Genomic DNA, 6,823 nt, shown 5'->3' with positions numbered 1-6,823 from the left:
ATCATATTTTCTTCATCCATTCATCAACTAATGGGCCTTTAGCTTATTTCCTGGTATTGACTGTTGTTAATAATACCACACTGAACATAGGAGTGCAGATATCTATTTCAGATCCTGATTTCATTTCCTTTGAATATATACCCAGAAATGGGATTGCTAAATCATATGGTAATTCTATTTTCAAGTTTTTAAGGAACCTCTATACTGTTTTCCAAATGGCTGTACTAATTTACATTCCCACCAACATCAGCAAATGTTTTTTTCTGCATCCTTGCCAACACTTGTTATCTCTTATCTTTTTGATGATGACCATTCTGACAAGTATGACGTGATAGCTCACTGTGATTTTGATCTGCACCTCCATGATGATTGATGATATTGAGCACCTTTTCATGACTTGTTGGTCATTTGTATGTATTGTTTGGGAAAATTTCTTTTCAGTTAAATTTTTTAATTTTTTTTTTTTTGCTATTGAGTTGTATGAGTGCCTTATCTATTCTGGATTTTAGCCTATCATCAGATACAAGGTCTGCAAATATTTTCTCCCATTCCATAGGTTGTCTTTTCATTTTGTTTATTTCTTCTTTCAGTGTGCAGAAGCTTTTTAGGTTGCTGTAGTCCCACTCATTTATTTTTGTTTTCATTGCTTGTGCTTTTGGGGTCATATAAAAAAATCACTGCCAAAAATCATTAATTAAGGAATTTTTCCCTTATGTTTTTTTCTGGGAGTTTTATGGGTTCAGGTCTTATATCTAAGTCTTTAATCAATTTTGAGTTAATTTTTGTGAGTGATGTAACATAGGGATCCATTTCATTATTCTACATGTGAATATCCAGTTTTCCCAATACCATTTATTGAAAACGCTATCCTTTCCCCAGAGTATTCTTGGCTCCCTTGTCAAATGTTGTTGACAGTATGTGCATAGTTTTGTTTCTGGGTTGTCAGTTCTGTTCCATTTGTCTACGTGTCTATTTTGATGCCAGTAGTATACTGTTTTTATAACTATAGCTTTGTAATATACTTTGAAATCAGGAAGTACAATGCCTCCAGCTTTGTTCTTCTTTCTCAAAAGTTCTTTGGCTATTTACAGTCTTTTGTACTTCCACATGAATTTTAGGATGGTTTTCCTATTTCTGTGGAAAATGTCATTGGAGGACTTTCCTGGTGATCTAGTGGTTAAGAATCTGCCTGTCAATGCAGGGGACATGGGTTTGATCCCTGGTTGGGGAGGACTCCACATGCTGCAGGGCAGCTGGGCCCATGCACCACAGCTACTGAAGCCCACTTGCCTAGGGCCCACGCTCCACAACAGGAGAGCCCACCGCAGAGAGAAGCCCATGTACCAGCACTAGAGTGTGGCTCCTGCTCACCACAACTAGAGGAAGCCCACAATGTGCAGCAATGAAGACCCAGCACAGTCAGAAAGAAAGAAAGAAAACCTTTTAAATGCCACTGGAATTTTGAGAGAGATGCACTGAGTATATTAATGGCTTTGGAAAGTATGGGCATTTTAATAATATTAATTCTTCTAATCCATGAAGACAGGCTATCTTCTCCTTTTTTTCTGTCTTCTCAACTTCTTTCATCAAAGTGTTATAATTTTCAATGTACACATCTTTTACCTACTTGGTTAAAATTTTCCCTAACTATTGTATTGTTTTTCATGCTATTATTAATGAGATTTTTTTCTTTTTTCATACATTTCATTGTTACATATAGAAATGCAACTGATTTTGTATCCTGCAACTTTTCTGAATCTACTGATTAGCTCTAGCAGTTTTTTTGTGAAGTCTTTAGGATTTTCTACATATGAGATTTTATTATCTGCAAACAAAAACAATTTTATTTTTTATTTATATATAAGTCACAGGTATAGAACATTATAATTTGACAGCCATACACACTATAATGTGATCCTCCCAAAGTCTAGTTACTATCCATCCCCATATAATTGACTCCCTTCATCCCTTTCACCCACCCCCAACCCCTTTCCTCTCTGGTAATCAAGCTGTTCTCTGTATCTATGAGTTTGCTTTTGTTTTGTTTTATTTAGATTCCACATATAATTGAAATCATACAGTATTGGTCTTTTTCCTTCTGACTTATTTCACTTAGCATAATACCCTCAAGGCCCATCCATGTTATCACAAATGACAACATTCTTTTTGGCTGAGTAGTATTCCATTGTATGTATATACCTCATCACCTTTATCCATCCCTCTGTCAATGGACACTTATGTTGTTTCCATCTCTTGGCTATTGTACATAATGCTGCAATGAATATCAGTTCAGTTCAGTCGCTCAGTCGTGTCCAACTCTTTGCAACCCCATGAATCGAAGGGGTGCCTATACTTTTTCAAATTAGTATTTTCATATTCTTGAGATAAATACCCAGAAGTAGAATAGTTGGGTCATATGGTAGTTCCCTTATAGCTCAGCTGGTAAAGAATACACCTGCAATGTGGGAGACCTGGGTTCAATCCCTAGGTTGGGAAGATTCCCTGGAGAAGGGAAAGGCTACCCACTCTAGTATTCTGGCCTTGAGAATTCCATGAACTGTATAGTCCATGGGGTCACAAAGAGTTGGATATGACTGAACAACTTTCACTATCCACTATGGTAGTTCTATGGCTTCCCTGGTGGCTCAGATGGTAAAGAATCTGCCTGCAATGCAGGAGGCCCAGGCTCAATCCCTTGGTGGGGAAGATGCCCTGGAGAAGGGAATGGCGACCCTCTCTAGTATTCTTGCTTGTAGAATTCCATGGACAGAGGAGCATGGAGAGCTACAGTCCATGGGGTCACAAAGAATCATACACAACTAAGTAACTAACACTTTCACTGTCACTTTTCATGGTAGCTGTATTCCTAATTTTTTTAGAAATCTGCATACAGTGGCTGCACCAATTTACAATCCCTCCCCACAGTGTACAAGGATTCCCTTTTCTCCATATCCTCTCCAATATTTGTTATTTCTTATCTTTTTGATAATAGCCACTCTAATAGGTGTGGGTAGGATGATATCTTACTTTGGTTTTGATGTGCATTTCCCTAATAATTAGTGATGTTGAACATCTTTTCATGTGCCTTTTCACCTTTTCATGTTGGTCATCTATATATCTTATATAGAAAAATGTCTATTCATATATCTGCCCATTTTTAATTAGACTATTTTTGTTGTTGTTGAGCTGTATGAGTTCTTTATATATTGATAGTAACACCTTATTGGATTTGCAAATATCTTCTCCCATTCAGTAGTTTGCTTTTTTGTTTTGATAATGGTTTTCTTAACTGTGCAAAAGCTTTGTAGTTTGATGTAGTCTCTTTTGTTTATTTTTACATTTGTTTCCTTTGCCTTTGGAGTCAAATCTACAAAAACATCACTAAGACCAATGTCAAGGAGGTTACTGCCTATGTTTTCTTCTGGGGATTTTATAGTTTCAGGTCTGGGGATTTTATAGTTTCAGGTCCTACATGCACATCTTTAATCCACTTTGAGTTCCTATTTGTTTGTGGCATAGGATAATGGTCTAGATTCATTCTTTGACATACGGCTGTTCAATTTTACCAGCACCATTTACTGAACAGACTTCCCTTTCTTCACTATATGTTCTTTCTCTTTTGTCATAAACTAATTGTCCATACATGTGTGGGTTTATTTCTGGGCTCTCATTTCTGTTTCATTGATCTGTGTGTCTGCTTTTGTGCTGGTACCATACTGTTTTGATTAAATAGCTTTGTAGTATAGTTTGAAATCAGGGACCATGATACCTCCAGCTTCATTCTCCTTTCTCAAGTCACTCTTTGTGATTTCATGGACTAGTCTGCCAGGCTCCTCTGTCCCTGGGATCCTCCAGGCAAGAATCCTGGAGCAGGTTGCCATTCCATTTTTTCCATTACTTCTAGGTCATACAATTTTTTACTGTATAATTCATAATAGTCCTTATTATCCTTTATATTTTCCACATAGCCCCCACTCCGTGGGTGGAAGATCTACTTCAGGTGCAGTACACTGAGAATACTGGGGCATCAATCACTCTTATCCCAACTTGTTCGTGAGGCAGAGGTTTCATGAAGGAAGAGGAAAACTGAAAAGACTAGAGGCTACCAAACCCTGCTCATTGCCCAGCTCCTAAAGCAGAAAGAAGCATGTGACTTTTCCTCTCCCCAGCTATGGAGCCATGGCTTAGAAATTTTGCCCAAAGGGAGAGGCAGACCATAAAACAGAGCCCTGGACTCTTTCCAAAGGAACTAACTCAAGTCTAAGGATATACTATCAAAAACAATGCAGGACCAGTGGAAAGTGATTAGGAGGAGACTGATAGTTTCATTAGAGGCACAAACTAAATCACAGGCCAGCTAGTTTACAGGGAGAACCAGTGAGAGTGACAGCTAGAATACCCCTTCTAGGGTCAGAAGAACCCTCAAAGATTGACCTCAAACACTATCCCTCTAAACTAATCTGGATTTAAAGGGTTCCTTCTGTGGGGTAATTTATGCCCCAGGGCATTGTTGAAAGCAATAGAGCAATCAGCCAGCAATTAGTGGGTTTAACAGCTGGGTGTGATCAGGGAAAGAGAGCCTCAAAAAGAGTCCTGCTAAAACTGTCATCCCAGACTGATTGCTCATGCCCAAGACTTTGCCCTCTGAGGAGCAATATCAGAGGTTTCACACTGAAGGGGAAATCAACTTCACTAAAATAATCCAGCCAGTCACTAAGCAAGTAAACAAACAACGATGACTAGCCTCAGGGGCAAGAGAATCAGTGTCCAGAGTTGCTATAATACTTTTTATAAAATGTCCATTTTTCAACAAAAAATTACAAGACATGAAATAAAATAGGAATGTATGATTCATACACAGGGGAAAAATCAGGTAACAGAACCCGTCTATGAGAGCAGTAAGATTTAATAGACCAAGACTTCAAAGTAGCCATTATAAATATATTCAAAGAACTAAAGGAAATCATGCTTAAAGGAGAGAAAGGTATGAACACTATGACTGACTGAATGTCTGTGTTCCCCTCAAAACTCACATGCTGAAGTCTAATCCCTAATGTTATGGTATTTGGAGGCAGTTCCTTTGGGAGATAATTAGATCATGAGGGTAGAGCCCTTAAGAATGGGATTACTGTCCTTATAAAGAGACCCCAGAGAGATCCCTTGCCCCTTTTGCCTTGTTAAGATACAATGAAAACTCAACCGTCTATGAACCAGGAAGCAGATCTTTACCAAATATGCCACCACGTTGATCTCGGACTTCCCAGCCTTCAGAACTGTGAGAAATGAATGTTTCTTGTTAAAGCTACTCGGTCTGTGGTATTTTGTTATAGCAGCCCTAACCAACTAAGAGAATAACTATGTCTTATCAAGTAGGAATAGCAATAAAGAGATTGTTGTTGTTCAGTCAGTATTCTCTGGAGATAAAACAAAGCGAGGTTATTAAAAAAAAAAAGAACAAAATGCAAATTCTGGAGTTGGAAATACAATAACTGAGACTTTCAGTATCTGATTCGGCATGTAAGAAGCTTTGGAAGTTGCCACTCAAAACCCAGTGAAAAGTTGAACAGACTGAAAAAGTAACAGCTCTTCTTGGATTTGTAAGAGGGGAGAACACAGGGCAAATTACTACCCCAAGATGGAAGAGATAGACAAGTAAACACAGGAAGTCACAGCTTACTTGAACAGAGAGACTCACCAGTAGAAATGACCATAGGAACCACTGCAAGGGTAGAAAAATCTGAACTGTAAGTGATGAATTGCTAGAGGCTCAGTATGCAACTCTGAAAGCTAAAAACTCCAGAGGGACTCAATTAAGGGGGTTTCCATAATATTGTGAGATTTACCTCCAGGATTCAACCAATTTCCTACAGTTAATATTGGAGTAAAATCCCCTCATAGAGATGGGGAGAGGAAAGGAAGTATTTTGACATACACTATCACACTCTATTCTTAACAATATCTGCCTTCATGGGAAATTAATTAAACAGAGTCTAACCTGTTGAGGTATTATCAAAACCTAACTGACCTAGGGAGAAGGGAAATACCCAACTACAGCCCATTATAGACATCCTGCCCCAACTATAGGAGAAGAAGAGACTAGAAACTCTTGTGAAGTTCACAGTCCAGAGGCATAGTGTCACTAAAAGACAGATCTAATCACAGGAATGTATAATCCTCTCCGTCCCCCAGCACTTCACCACCACATTACTAAGGCCTGTTTACAGCAGTTCCTTTTACGCAGTACATCATGTCTGGCTGTTAAGAAAAAGTTACAAGATACCACAAGGCAAAAAACACACTTTGAAGTGAGAGTAAGCCTCAGAAGCAGACATGGGAGGAATGTTGGAATTATCAGATCAGGAATTTAAAACAACTATGATTAAACTACTAAGGGCCCTAATAGATAAAGTATGCAGCATGTAAAAACAGATGGGCAATGTAAGCAGAGAGATAAGAATCCTAAGAAAGAGCCACAAAGAAATTTTAGAGATTAAAAACACTGTAACAGAAATGAAGAATGCCTTTGATGGGCTTATTAGTATACTGGACATGGCTGAGGAAAGAATCTCTGAGTTAGAGGATACTTCAATAAAATCCTCAAAAACTGAAAGCAAAGAGAACACAGTCTGAAAAAAAGAAAAACAGATAAAAATATCCAAGGTCTATGGAACAACTTAAAAAAAGTATAACATCAGCATAATGAGAACATCATAGGAGAAGAAGAAGGAACAGAAGAAATATTTGAAACAATAATGACTGAGAATTTCCCCCACATCAACCTCAAACACCAAACCACAGATGCAGGAAGCTCAGGGAATGCAAA

The sequence above is a fragment of the Bos mutus genome, chromosome X (genome assembly GCF_027580195.1).
Source record: "Bos mutus isolate GX-2022 chromosome X, NWIPB_WYAK_1.1, whole genome shotgun sequence".
Lineage (NCBI taxonomy): Eukaryota > Metazoa > Chordata > Mammalia > Artiodactyla > Bovidae > Bos > Bos mutus.
This window is presented reverse-complemented; position numbering follows the sequence as displayed.